Here is a 16,268-nt window from a genome sequence, read left to right on the forward strand (position 1 = left end):
CTGGGCTGGCTCACCATCTAGATGGGCAGTGAGCGAACTGATCTCTGGATCCGGATCGACTACCAGTGCCATGTCTCTGACCTCTTCCTCCTCTGTTTCTGTTTCTGAAGACGACTTGGGATCCTCACTTCCTGACGAACTCCAATCATCGTCACTTCCTGAACCAAACGGAAATGGATCTCCTGTGGATAATCCCGATCTGGTGGTGATCGTAGATGCTGTGCCCCTGACCTGCCAAATAAACCGATCATTCATCCACCCAGATGAGTTACCCCAGTGTCCAAACCGTGAGCCTCTGCTCATAAACTGAAAATAAAGGAAAAAGAATAAATAAAAAATATGTACGCCAAAATCTTCTAAACACAATCGTAAACTACGCCATCCATCCCCGGCAACGGCGTCATTTCAACTAACTGTGCGTAAGAACTGTGTGTACTTTTGTGCTAGGTCAAGCTTCTCAAATCCAGAGAAGCCGCTAGATCACAAGGTCTAGGAACTCGGAGGATCCTAGAAGTCTCGATCGTCGGACACACAAATTCCGCGTTCAAAACCCTCAACCCGCTATACTATAAATTAGTACAGGGAAGTAGGGATCGATCCCACGAAGATGGATTCGTATGAAGGCATTTAGTTGATTCTGGAAAAGTGATCGACTGATGCCACACAAATTTTGGGTTGAGGAAAGCTATTACTAGACTTAGGAATAAATTCTAACACTAGACCTAGGAAACAGAGAACAGCATGCAAACATCGAACACATTCCTAACTTCAATACCCCAAACAAACTTCCTTGACCTAGTAAACAGCTACCTAATTTGGCTAAACAGAAAGTAAACATGCAGTGGAGACCATTTTCCAGAAACAGTAAAGTACGGATCAAAAGCTGCTGATAACAAACTATGAATTAAACTAACAACAACATGCATCTCGTTACCTGATTCAAACACGAACTTGGAGAAAACAGAGCAAATAACTAGATTTAAACAGAATATACTAATTCGGACATCGGAAACTGGCGATTAACCGGAAACAGAAAAGATCTACATATACTAGACGAAGGGAAACAAAAACACACAAACGAGTCATCAAATTCATGCACAATCAAACAACTCATCTTCAGATCCATACGTCGGACGCTCAATCCACTCCGGATCCAAGCTATCCGGACTCAACTACAACCAAAAACAACTCTGTAAACAACGATTCAACAAATCTGCTCCGATCAATGACAAACCAACCACGATTCTACTCCAATTCAACAGATCAAGTGCGAAAAGCATCCATTCAAGTAAACAACTACAAACTCAAAAACAAACATCATCCATACTCGAAATCAACATCATCATAACGGAAAATAGAAATTGCATAGAAGGATCAATAGTATTTCAACAATCAACAAAAGCCGAGCTTCGAACAGCGAAGACTCGGTGAAATTCACAGCAGAAACTGAAATGAAAACAGAAAATTGTTTATTCGTCCTACGTGAGGACGGTGGTACACAACATCAAACCAAAAGTGAAACCCGAACCCCTCTCCAATTCCGAAACCCAAGTGTGTAGAAGTGTGTGCGAGTGAGCTGAGAGCCAAAAGAAAATTTTCTCTCCCCCCTTCTGTAAATTGCATGCTCTCTCTTATATAGATGCGGAGGTGATCTTATAGAAGCCTTCACTTGAAATCTTTGTTCTGCCCTTCAACTTAGCGATCTCCTACGTCTGGCTACTTTCCTTCATAATGCTCACTTTATTGTCAAATTTCCTTCGCCAGACAATTGTCTTCCTTTCTTCCTTGGCCGGGCGATATCTTCCACACACCTGACTTAAAAAATGCGTTAGACCCCGTAAATGCATGAGTTTATCCTCCTAACCAATGCATGAAATTAGCCTTATCAAACTGCTCACACTTAAACCATACTTGTCCTCAAGTATAAAGACAAGAAATAGAAATAAGGCGAATTTCAATGCATGGTTATCCTATGACCGATCCTACAGACACAAACTCCTAGACCTAGACACACTAACAGACTCACAAAGAAAAAATAAATACTTAAAGAAAAACACAAAGGCATGAACTAGTTTCAACTTTTAGGCAGCTGTCCCCACAAGCTTAAGGTCTATCCGATCATCTACAGTCTCCAAATCCTCCCATTTCCTTCTTCTACCTAATCTGACTTTCAGTTCGTCAAGACAGCCTATTGACTCCCCAATTGTTGGATTTACTCGATCACTCATTCCTCACTAGGGATGTTAGGATCGATTCACTCTTAAGTTATTGCCACAACAGTGATGCTTCGGGTTATGATAGTTTCTCCTACCTAAAGTCTCCTTCTTTTATTCTTGGGTCAGGTTACTATTGCTTCCTGCCCTTGGATTTCTTCTCCTTCTCTTCCCCTTTTTATATATTTTTTCATATCCCCTAGACTTCGTCCAGCTTATACCTCCGAATGGCTCTCGAAGCTCTGGTATTATATGATGTTGAACCCACATGTTCACATTATTCCCTTCTTCTTTTGTATGATATCTTCTCAAATTTTGGTCAAAGAATACCTATAAAAATGAACGAGTCAAAATCAAACATTATAGTCATGCAAAAGGAATTATGCTTACATAGGGTTTCAAGAACTCCAAATCCTAGCTTGCATGTCACCACATAGACCCCGTTCAATAAAATTGTAGCCTTCTCGCCTCCATCTTCAAAATAAATAATTTATTGACGTCAAACATCTAAATTCTCATCATACCCTCCACCACTGTCTCAAACCAAACTGCATACTCTGAATCCAGTCCTCAACATCCCCAATCTACCCTCATGATCTGCTTTCATCTACACCTTTTAATATGAATAAGTAACAACACCATTTCCATTCCTTCGAAAGAACGATTTTGTTTAAAACCCTTTTAGAAACATCATTTAGCGAGAGTTCCAAATGAAGATTTGTGGTGTGCCACGTTGGTAAAATCTCCCCCCAAAATAGAAGGATAGGCCAGGTTCTAGAATATGTGCAATGCTTAATTTTAGCTCAAGAAGTTACCCATAAGTGTACTAGGCTAAGTAGTTGGTGGCAAGTGAAATTATCATATCCACTAGGACTATATTATCGGCTTAAGTACCATGATTTGATTTCAAACACTCTATGCAATTGGTAAAGTAAGAGAGGGATGGGAAAAATATGAGAGAGAGAGAGAAACGGTAGTGGAATGAGTGTAAGTGGATTGTGGGGTTCATATTATTAATGATGTGTAGGATTATTTTTTGTTAAATATTTTTTCATACTTATACTTTGTCTAATATTGGGCGACGGCCAAAAATGGTAAAACTAATCTACTTTTTGGGGATGGAGGGAGTACTCGACAAATGTAAATGACTATAGCTAATAAAGCAAGTAAACCGTTTAATAGGTTGTAGAAAGTAGGGTTTAAAATTCGATTACAATGGAAAAGATGTGAAACTTAGTCAATGATTGTGTTCACCTCTGTTGCACCTGTAGGATTACTAGGGAAGTCAATAATTTAGATTAGGCCCTCTCTCATGTGCACCTAAACCGTGGTATAACCTCTAATATTGGAGCCTCCTAATATGTTAAGAGCATCCACAATGGCGGCCGTCCCGGCGGACGTCCGCCATTAGGCGTGGTAGGGACGGATGCGGACGTCCGCTGCGGACACCGCAGATCCTCGGTTCCCGACGGACGTCCCGATTTTTCATTTTTTAATAAAACTCTATATATACGGCTCGTTGAACTTCATTTTATTCGCACCGCTTGTTTAAACGAGTTTCTCTCTCTCTCTCTCTCTCTACGTTTCTTATATATATCCAAAATGGCTAGTGGTAGTGGTAGTGGTGCGGTTGGTAGTGGTGGAATTTCTGATGACGTACATCGGCGAATTAGAGAACAGTTGCGGGTCGTTACGTCCTGGGAGATAAATCACGCGATACAAGCGGCCTTGCAGCAGCAGCAGTCGGCGGTACTTTGACCCATCCATCGTCGAACTATAGTACCCCAAGACCGCATCGCTGCACACCGTCGGTTGTATGAGGACTACTTCGCTCCGTAGCCGCGGTTTGGGGAGAACATGTTCCGGCGACGTTTTAGGATGCATTGTACGCTTTAGAGCGTCGATACGAGTATTTCAGGATGAGGGAGGATGCGGTTGGTAAACCTGGCCACACGCCCATACAGAAGTGCACTGCCGCAATCTGGCAGCTGGCATACGGAGGTGTGGCTGACATGTTCGATGAGTACCTCCACATCGGCGAGAGGACTACTCGCGATTGTCTGAAGTATTTTTGTTAGGGCGTTAGGGAGATATTTGGGGATAGGTATCTTCGGAAGCCTACCCCCGAAGATTGCCAGGCTCTGATGGATATGCACGGGAGTCAGCACGGGTTTCCGGGAATGTTAAGCAGCATAGATTGTATGCATTGGGAGTGGAAGAACAGTCCTGCCGCCTGGAAAGGGGTGTACACTACCGGTTTCAAGGGCAAGAATCCCACGATGATCCTTGAAGCGGTAGTTGACTACAGCCTGTGGATTTGGCATGCATATTTTGGAGTAGCCGGGTCGAACAACGACATCAATGTCCTCCAGTCATCGCCCCTTTTCAACGACCAGTGCATGGGTGTTGGTCCGGCCGTCAGTTTCGTCGCCAACGGAAACCAGCACAATATGGGCTATTATTTGGCGGATGGGATATACCCTACGTGGCCCGTCTTTGTGAAGACGATCAGATGCCCAAGAGAAGAAAAGAAGATCTATTTTGCGGGTCGTCAGTAGGCAGCGCGCAAGGATGTGGAACGGGAATTTGGTGTGCTCCAGGCTCGATGGGCGGCAGTGAAGGGTCCATCACGGCTGTGGTATATTGACAGCATCGTTGATATCATGTACGCATGTATTATCATGCACAACATGATTATCGAAGATGAAGGTCCAACACTGACTGATTGGGCCAATGATGATATTGATGCTGCCGGTCCAAGCCACGACGTGGCCACCGCCAATGTACGTATGGGGATACCCCATGAAGAGGCCGATCGAGTTCGTGCATTTGCCGACATGCGCCAACGACAAGCCCATATTCAACTCCAGAACGATATAATTGAAGAGCTATGGACGCGGAGGGGTCGTCGTTGATATTTAGAATGTAATTTGTTTAGACTTTTTTTGTTGAAACGTACTTTTTTTATTTTTTTTATTTAATGAAATTATCATTGCACTTTCTCCGTCCGTATTCGTGTCAAAATTTTAATTCCGTAAATTATTTAATTTGGTGAATTTGTGAATTTTTATTATAGTGAATGTCCGTTGGGATGTCCTTGGGGATGTCTGTCATTGTGCAGTGGGATATCCTTATGACATGGCAGGAGGTGTTTTTGGGAAATCCGTCGGGATGTCCACCGGGACATCCATCCCACTGTGGATGCTCTAAAGCTAACTCTTAGATTGTTAGACTCAAACCTTCTCACAAGCCATTCTTTATCTCGAATGAAAATTAGAAAGAAATTGCTGATTAATTTATTGTTGGTTTCTAGGGATTACAAGAGATACAACTGGGCGTAATACAACCCAAAAGAAAGAATACAGAAGGAGAAACTGAACTTAAAAATTACAACGGAAAATCGAAACAACAAAACCGTGAATTAGCCGAGTCGAGGAGGCCTCTTCCCGCAAGACGAGATACGCCCCGGTAGTGCTCTCGGTTTGGCGTGTCGTCCCCAAAGGTAAAACGGCTACGTCTCTGGTGAAGCAGCACCGCAATCAACAGAGCTCTGGCGAACTGGATGGAGGAGAGGGCAGAGCTTTCGACAGAAAAAACAATGCAGAGAGAGGGAGAGAGCTTATGAATGCAGAGAATGCTTGTTTGTGTGTAGTAATGCAGTGGGTATGGCTAGCCTATTTATAGGCCAAGCCACCATGCAGGGTCAACCAAGCCATTGAAGGCTCATCATGGCAGATTCGTAACCGTCGTTGGTTACAGGCATGTGGCAGGAGTGTGCCTTTCGCGTGTGGAGCGTGTGGATTTCTTATGTGGCAGCCGTGACTGTGCCTCTAAAAAGATTAGTTTGGGCCAAGCACCAAGCCTAAAGACCACCCAAAGACCAATTGCCAAGGTCCAAGATCCAAGATCGGGATCAGGATCGGGCTCGCGAGCGCGAGCACGGGCTCGGGCGCACGGGCGGCGGCCGCGGCGGCGCGCGCGTGTGCGCGCGTGTGGGCTCTTTCACCCATCTTGGTCCACTATAATTATTAAGTAACATAAAGTCACTTAATTTAAACACATTAAAATATGTGTTAATCCTCCAATGTGGGATAATTAACACTAGTTCTGCCCAACTATAATATGTGTTAATTAACACCCATCTTGGTCCACTATAATATGTGTTAATTATTCCCTAAGCTCCAACTTCAAGCTTTAATTAAAAGCTAATTCTGCCCAACTTTAATCCACTATTTCTCACTCACCGGAAATCGGATTTGAGAAAGTGAATATACTACATTTATCTACGTAAAATGTAGATCGGCGCTATGTCATTTAATTTCACAAAATTAAATGTCTCGTCACATTTATTATTTGGTCAAAATCCATTGACCGGGCATATTTAATCCATGATTTTTTACATTTATCGCACTCAATCAAGTAGTATATCTCTTTTACTGGTTATTATGAAAGAAAACTCATTTCCTAGCTGAGCAATGGAATTGTAAAAACTCAGAATAACCAACAAAATAAGCACAATATAATTAGGTTAATCCAAAACATTGAACTAAATTATAAGTCTCATTGTACTCTTCAACAAACACCTAAAATGAACATAGCTACTCATAATTAATCCAAATACATAAACAACATCCATGGAAATTGAAAAAGATATGAATTGGATGGTGGGAAGCCTTCTTCAATCTTGTTGATGAATTGGGCTCTTTGGCATATAGTGGAAAATGGCGCGCGTGTGTGTCAAACTAACTAACTTGAGAATCTTCGTAAAATGCCCAATCGGGAGATCTTCTATTTTTGTATGACGCCTGACTCGAGCAAACTCACTAGACTCCATCCATTGCTCCGCCAAAATGAGTGTGGCAAACTCACTTGTTCGCCTTCTTGAACTTCGTGTTAGCCCTTTCCACCCATTTTAACTCAAAACCTTGACAAACTCATTAACTCATTTCAATAGTGAATGCATAGACGATAACTTATACAATGAGCCACATATCACTACAAGCCTACGTAAAACATCCAACAAGACTAGGGTTGGGGAAAAATACCGAAATACCGAAATACCGAAAAAATATCAAAAATACCGAATTTTTGGTATACCGTGACTTTCGGTACGGTATTATACCTTACCGAAATTTTTCGGTAAGGTAACGGTATAGATTTTCAAATACCGCGGTATACCGCTGCATACCGAAATTCGGTATATACCATAAATTAAGGTATATACCGTAAACCAAGGTATATACCACAAAAATATAAACACAATTATATATAAAATATATTTTATATATTTTTAAATTATAAAATCTATTGTGAAATATAAATATAATTATGAATAAATTATATTTAATTTATTTTTAAAATTATAAAATATAAATAATATTCTAAAAACTCTAATTTTCTATTTTAATTGATGTTGAAAGTCAGGTATACCGAACTTCGGTATGATATACCGAAAATGAGGTACGGTATCGGTATGGAAATTCGTCATACCGAAAATAAGGTATACCGAAGTTCGGTATACCGAAAACTTTGGTAAGGTAAAGGTATGATTTTTTCGCATACCGTGTTTACGGTAAGGTATACGGTATGGTGGTTTCGGTAAGTTATATCGTACCTACCCACCCCTAAACAAGACATACTAAATCACGAGTTTATCATGCCTAAAGTTGAAAATTTTACATATCATTGCTCACCGTATTCATACAATTTGAAGAATTAAAATTACACAAACTCAACCATGGGTACCCATGCTCGCCATATTCCTCTCAAGTATGTTTACTAAATCCTTGACTCAGTTATTCCCTTTCAAGGTACCTACCAATTAGCGCGAGATATAGTCACATGATCCATATGGATGTCCTTTGTCAACAACAAAATTATACTCTCTCTATCCCATTGAATATGAAACATTTACTTTTTGGTACGTGATTTAAGTAGTGTTATTTTGTGAGTTAATGAACAGAGAATAAAGTAAAAGAGAAGAAAAAGTAGAGATAGTGTTGTTATCATTTTTAATGAGACAACCCAAAAGAGAAAATGTTTCATTTTTAATGGAACAAAGAGAAAGTGTATATTATTTAACAACAATATAATTTGCGAGACCGACAACGTTAATAGAACTTAATAACATTTACATATGTAATAAAATTTGTGACACTTCTAGTCATCACAAAATACTTCCCTCGTCCCATTTAAATGGAATTTGTGATATAGAACTTCGTACAGTTTTGTTTTTCGAATTAAAAGCAAAGAGAATAAAGTAGGAAAGAGTAAAATAGAAAAAATAATAATTATATTTTAGAATATTTGTCAATTAGAGTGAGTTATTAAAAATGAAAATGTAACATATAAAGTAGGATGGAGGGAATATTTGATTTTGTTCCATATCGATGTGACAATAATTCTCTCTATTAATTATTAATTTTTTGTTTTTATTATTTATTTTATATTTTTTATATATGTGGTTACCGGTTTGTGTTAAAATGACAACACCTCTTAAAGTGACACCATATCATCATTCCTAGCCAATCATTTGTACACGTGGACGAATAATCAGCTGCCATGTGGCAAATATATGTATCTAACCAAACAAATTTTTTGAATGATTCAATCTTTACTTATCTCATAGACTATGTCTGACTATGATATTGTCTAAGCAATCAAAAGTGATCTAAAGATTTTATTTTTTACATCGATACAAAATAATTATATCTCTGTCCCCAAAGAGTATGAACTTTAGGTTCGGCACGAGTTTTAATAAATAAGGGGAAAGTAAGAGAGAGAGAAAGGGAAGTGGAAATAATGTTAGTGGAGAGTGGGGTCTACATTATTATAATGGTATAAGTGTTAATGGTAATGATATAAGTTGTAAATAAAATGATGTGTATGGGTAGTATGTTATTTGAATTTTTTAAAATTAGAAAGTTTATACTCTTTAGGGACGGACCGAAAAGGAAATAGTTCATACACGGATGGAGTATTATATAGTGCTCCCTCCATCCCACTCAAAATATCCATATTTTTTAGCATAGAATTTTATGGAGAGTTGTTAAAAAGAGTGAATAGAGGCAAAAATAATAGTTAAATATTTTCATAAAAGAAAAAGAAAGAGATTTATTTCAATATAGATATCTTAAGTAAGAAAAATGAAAAAGTAATGGTGAACCTCTTGAATAATGGAATATAGTGAGTATCGCACACATAATAATGAATTATAAGTTTCACAAATTTTCAAAAATCACGTGAATGCTTATATAAATAAAAAAGATTAAGCAGGAGATGAGATAGAATGGTAGGTGGGGTTAAGATTAGTGGGCCCCAAAGATTCGCAACTGTCATTAATTGCTCTTACCATTAACAAAACGAAACCTACTTGTTTAAGTATTCATCTCATTGCTTACCATAAACTAGAAATACCATTTGCTTAAATCCATTGAACCTAATTTTTCGCACGGCTTAAATCCATTGAACCTAATTTGTTTAATTGTACAATACTTTGGTAAAAAATTTAAAATATGCAAATATTTAAGTTAAGTTTTTTAAATTGTTGCAAGTATGTAGTTAATTTATTTTTGCTTTATTTAATTTACCACTTATGTTACTACAAAATAATGCCTTCTACTGTAGTAGTATTTATTACTGAAGAGATTCTCGTAATAAGGTTATGTATTATTTTATGTCATATTGCTTACGCTAGGCGTGTATGAGAGCCCAATATATATTATTGTTGTAAAAATAGAATTAAAACTCTTAAGTCATTTTCTGCATCGCAATAAAGCTCAGGGCACAATTATAGATCTTTTCTCTAGGCAAATCAAATTATGAGCACCATGTAACAAAACGCATGCTTATTGATACTTTTTGGGGGATTTGATTGCGTGATAGATTCGATTGATATATTAATTAATAGGATCGAAGAGTGATGAAATAAACGTTTTATCATTGAATTATTTTATATATTATGCCACTCAAATAACGCCCTTGTTTGCTAACAAAAACTTTGAAAATTTGTATTTATTGTCAAATTCAAAGATGTTATTCTTGCATCAAATTTTCCTAAACCCCAAATCTATTAGATTCAAGATAAATAGCTAACCAACTAAACTGCATTTTATCTTATAGATTCAAGTTTTCAGAATTAACGAGAAATACATTGATTCTCCAAGATTATCAAATCTCAATCATTAGAGACTAAATTTTAACTATTAGATAAAAAAATGGAAGGAACAATTTAAAGCACGTTTAGATACCAATTAGGTCATAGTACGATCGCTTCAGTTCATACAAGAGTATACAAGAGTTATGAGCTCATATGAACTAATTAAACTTGTACAAAATTGACCTTCCGTATTATAAACTAAATCAATAAAAAAATAACTTAATTAATATTTAAAAATGACTTAAGCATTTGATTATTTGGTCAAGTAGGATTTGGTTATTTTTAACACTACCAATGTGCAAATACGCTCTAATTGAATATAGTTGTTGAAATTCCCCAAGATTATCAAATCTCAACCATTAATTTCTGGATTTAAAACCATAATAATTTTTTATATGTTAAAAATAGACCTAAAACTTATTTTAACCCGATATATTTAATAAATAATATAGGCACTGAAAAAATAATTCTAAAACAATTCTTGATCTTGGATAGTTGGATACAATTCACACGTGACTATATGCAGCACCACCAATCTTGCCGTCTATATTTAAAAAACATATGCCTAATTAATTTTAAAAAGTAAACCACTCTACGTATAACGTTGAATTTTTCCACAAGGACCACACACATACATGACACCGTCTATATATTAAATACCTAATTTTTAGATGTATTAAATTCCTATTTTCGGTGTGAGTGAACTAACGAGTACAAAAAAAAGTTCGTGTTTTTCTAATTTGTGATATTTCTAATTCTGAATTGTTCAACGTTGTAATCTTGGAAACTAAAGTGTAGAAACCCCCATTTTCGATTAAAAAAAACAATGATATAAATAGATAGATATACATGCAATGTGAAAACTAGCTAGGGTTAGGTTTATCAGTACGTGGGCATGACCTTTTTGTCTTCACTCGTGCATGTTCCAAGTCAGATTTTTAGTAAGTAGAGATGGATCATGGACCCAATAATTAATTTTCTTATCAATTTATATATTTTATTTATTGGGCGGATTGTTGGTAAATGACTATGACATAGTACATGCTTATTCTTAAAGTGATTATGATAGCTAGTTATACATGTAAATGGATTAATTAATCGATAGGTTGAAGAGAATTGGAATGATGAAAGATGAATACTTATTCATTAGTGTTATTTAAATGAATAGAGAAGTTACTTTAATAGTGCAATTCAGATTCAAGTAAATATTTATTTGTTTGTTGTTATTATTAATTATTGGCGCTCAAATATCAAGAATTTTTTCAAAAGTTTATTTTTTTTTCATGAGTTTTGAATTTGGTATATAATATCACGAATTTAAATAGTTGTTGAATTTTTTTCATTCACGATAAAATCCAACTACATTAAAATGAGTAACCATATCTGGATTCTAGATATTTTGTATCACTATGCTATCACTTTTCAGTGGTAACCATATTTTATGTCATGTAATAACAAAACCCCATCCGTCCACTAAAAATAGAAAATCTTTTCTTTTTGGTTTGCTAAAAATATAAACGTTCCATTTAAGGAAATTTCTTTTATCTCTGATGGGGTGAGACCCATTTTTCACTAACACACTTTTCTTTCTATCTCTCTCTTATTTTACCAATTTTGCATTAAAACCCTTGTTGTTTCAAAAGTTTCTATTTTTAGGGGACGAATGGAGCCGAATTTTTTTGTTAGTAGAAAAAGTTCAACAACTATTTAAGTTCGTAATATTATATGTCAATTATAAAATTTGTGGAATAAAAACAAATTTTAAGAATGTTTCGTGATATTAGACTTAGTATACGTTATTAAATTGATAAAACTAAAATATTTGAAAAAAGGAAATGAATGGAAAGATGGGGTCTGAAAATGAAATTAAACAGACTAGTGTATATTTTTGTAAGGTGGGAAGAACCGAATTGGGCTGAAGACCAAAAATTGCGGAAGTTAACAAACCAATGATAGAATGAAAATAATGTGAAACAGATTTAAGGATGCGAAAGCAAAATGTGGAGTCATGCATTTCTGACTTTTGTTAAAAGGGCACCACTCCTTTTCTTCTGCCGCAAAAAATGCCCTTATAATATAACTACCCATTTCTCTCTATATATATACATACACACTTCCCTCTCTTGCACACGTGTACTCGGGTTTTTTCAATTAGTGTCATGGAGACGAGGCAACTACTAATAATAATAATATATAATGGTAATTGTTGTGGGAGTTGCGACTAATCACTTGTTTAAGTCACATTAGATGAATATACTATCGTTAGCTAGAGCATTCACAATACATTCAAAACCCGGAATCCGTCTCGTCCCACCGATACGAGATATGGGGGAGACACGCGTCTCCTCCCGATGGATGTCGTGCGACGCAGAGGATGGAGGCGAGACGGCAATTCATGTGGCATGTTTTCATTGAGCGGTGACACAAACTAGTATCCTTTTATATACGTTGAGAAGTACTTCCACCGTCTCATAAAATTAGGATGAATTTCGTTTTTCGTCCGTCCCTTATAAATCTCATATAAATAGTTCATATCCAATTTTTTAAGGATGTCCCACTCTAAACGACACATTTTTACAAATAGAAACATCACGCTCTATACTTTTTCCATCTCTCTTACTTTATATTTTACCCACAAAATAACACTACATAAAATCTTGTGTTGAATTAGAAATGTTCCACTTAGAGTGAAACAAAAGAAATATATATTAAAAATTATCTCATTCCCTCAAATATAACCATTATATTCAGTTATTTTCCCTTTTTAAAATTTTCAATTATTATCCTACAATTCATTCGGAAATCATTCATAAATACTCCATTCATCACATAATTTTTCCGAGGAATTTTCTCAGTTGATTGCCTTAGTGGAGCGTCGTAATAAAGACTATTATGTCTTCTCCTGCACGAAGAAGCCGACTTTACATTCAATGTGATAGGGAGGAAGCCGCCTAGAGGCTCTATTGGCATGATTTTTCCGAGCAATCACAACGGGGTGATGAATACTGTTGACGCCGTTTTTACATGCACCGAGAGTTATATTTTTGCATCTAATATATGTTAGCAGCATGCGACGAGTACATCTAAGAACCACCAAACACTCTTGGGGTCACCAGTCTTACGACACTGCAAAAATTGTACATCTGCAATCCGACATCTTTCTACTATGCCATCGTCAGATATCAAGAACAAGTACTTGCACGTTGCAGAATTCACTGGCCGCGAATGCTTGAAAAAATCTCGTAAAGACGTTCATGAAACCTCCAGTGAGGAATATCTTTGGAAACCCACCACCTACGATTTCCAACAGTTGCTTCATCTTCATGAAGCACACCATGGCTTCCCGAGGATGCTTAGCAGTATTAACTACATGCATAGGCAATGAAAGAATTTCTCCATGATTGTGTTGGAGCATACATACTGAAAGGCATTTTTCAATTTTATTTCGAATTAAATAATTGCTTGTTATATTGTAAGAATCTATTTCACATTTATAAAAATAATAAGTGTTTTCATCATATTTTACTTTAATGGGCATTGTGTTTTATGAATTTGGTATTTTGACGAGTTTGAAAAAAGCCAGAAAAAAGACTTAGAAAAAAGTAAATAAAGACCGACCGAGTGCACCAGTGGGCATGGAAGGTCCAACTGCCCTTTGCAGAAAGCGCCTAAGCCAAACCTTTGGCCCAGCGCCCCCAACTAGCCACATAATTTCCTGAGAGTAGTAAGCGAACTGTTGACATCAAGTCAACGATTGATAAGACTCGTTTCATGCATGTGTTCTATGATAAAACTACACCCATTTTTGTGATCTAACGTGCAAATGTGAGCCAGGTGTGTGTGAAGTCCGCCATATCTAGAGAATGAACTAATCAGCTGGGCGGACAAAAGAATCAAGAAGAAGGAGCTATTTTGCTGTGCAAACGGCTCAAGTCAGAATCAAATGGAGCCACTAGAAGTAAAAGATGGAGCTAAAAACCTCCACCAAAAGCCAAGGGCAGGATCAACAATTCGAGAGGACGGTACCCTAGGGATCAGAGCCTTACGCATCTCTATAAATAGAAAACCAAATTCGAGTAGGAGGGGGGCACTGGGATAGGAATATATCTTAGGAATTCAGCTCTCTTCTAGAGCTGAAATGGCAACTCATTTTACTTCATGCTCTTGATTTCGTCACACACACACTTTTGTTCTGATTTAGTTTTAGCTGGGGTGGTAGTTTTCTTTTAAGTTTGGTTCTGTAATTCCGCCTCTAGAAGGGGCGATGAAACAATTTCTGCTTTCGGTTTTTGTTCACTTTCAGTTTACTTTTGATGTTACCAACTATGGATGTTTGATTCAGTAATCTTAGTTTAACAATCTTGGTTCACGTTGAAAGCTTGCTTATTATTGCATGAACTCTTTGATCTATGCTTGATTTCTGTTTAAGTTTGTGCATCTTAGCTCAAGTGTTCTGTTTTTGTTGGATCTGATTTGTTGTCTATGAATCCTGCTTAGTTGTGAAGTAATCATGGATGGAATATGTTGGGACATTTAGATTTGGTTATTTGCAACAAGGTAGTGTAGATCTGAGTATGTTACGTTGATCAAAGATGCGATCGTATTTGATTCGTTTCGCTAGTCGTAGATTTGAAGTTTCGTTCTATTCTCTGCATGAGTATGAGTAGGTCAGTTCGTTTACGTAGTTACAGTCGTTGTTTTCTGTTCTGATTTGGAGGTATGTGTTAATCTTATGAGTTGTTCTTTCATGCCAAGTTTGTTATGATGAAATTCTCCACAACTCTGAATTACTCTATTCCTTGATTTGATTTGTTGAAGAAGATGAGTTTGTTAGTAAAGTTTTGATTTATCGTACACTTTGCACACCTCTGACACTGGTTACTTTTATGTTGTTAGGCTATTTCAGGAAACCGTCGTACAAGTCCACAGTTTAGAATGAGTTGATCAAAGTAGCTTAGTGAATCTCTCAGTTTGTCACACCATTTGTAATCTCAACTTAACCCACTGTAGTGAAGCGTGGCAGCAGCCATCTGATAAGGCTCATTTCATGCATCGGTTATGGGATAAATTATGTGATTTCAGTGAACTAATAAGTGTTTGTAAGTTCAGGTGTGAGAAATATCTGCCCGATCCAGGGAATGCATGTAAATCAACCGGGTAGATAAAAAGTGAGGGAAAGTGAAGTGAAAAGCGCCAGCAATCTACCTGACCGAGGAAATGACGAAAACGCTGGCAGGAAGCAAAAGTGGGACAAGGAGCATTTTTCTAAAGGATCTTTTTCAAGGGCAAAAACAACAAATCAACAAGGAGAAGAGGCCTAGGGATCCGTGCCTCAACTATATAAAGGGACAACCACTTTGAAGGGAGACACTTCTATTCAGCTTCATCACTCTCCTAGTTTCACTTAGTTTTAGCTCACCTCATACATATTTCACACAATTGGTTTTCAATGAGTTAATTCTGGGCATATTGTGGCGGATAGCTTAGTTCTGTGGTGTAACACCGTCCCTAAGGGGGCGAAGATACAATCGTTTACATTTTCATTGTTTTTGTCTCGCCGTAAACTTCTTCGTTGGAAGTTCGGTGACTGATATTTCCGTTTTAAACTTCTTTTGTCTCACCGTTGTTTCTGTTTTACCTAGTGTTGATGTTTGTTATTTGGTTTTACTGATTTGGATGCTTTTCGCAATGGGTTGTTGAGTTGAATCTGAGATCGGTTGAATCAGAGTTGTTTTACTGTTGAATCGGTTGAATCGAAGTTTCAACGAGGGATAATTAATGACAAAAAGAAAATGACACGAAACAAGAGAAGCAAGATCGTTGAGGCTTTTCAACGATGCACTGAACTCGTGCGGCAAAGGTATGCAACCTTAATTAAGAAGATAATCCATGCATTT

This window comes from Salvia splendens, chromosome 22 (genome assembly GCF_004379255.2).
Source record: "Salvia splendens isolate huo1 chromosome 22, SspV2, whole genome shotgun sequence".
NCBI classification, from domain to species: domain Eukaryota; kingdom Viridiplantae; phylum Streptophyta; class Magnoliopsida; order Lamiales; family Lamiaceae; genus Salvia; species Salvia splendens.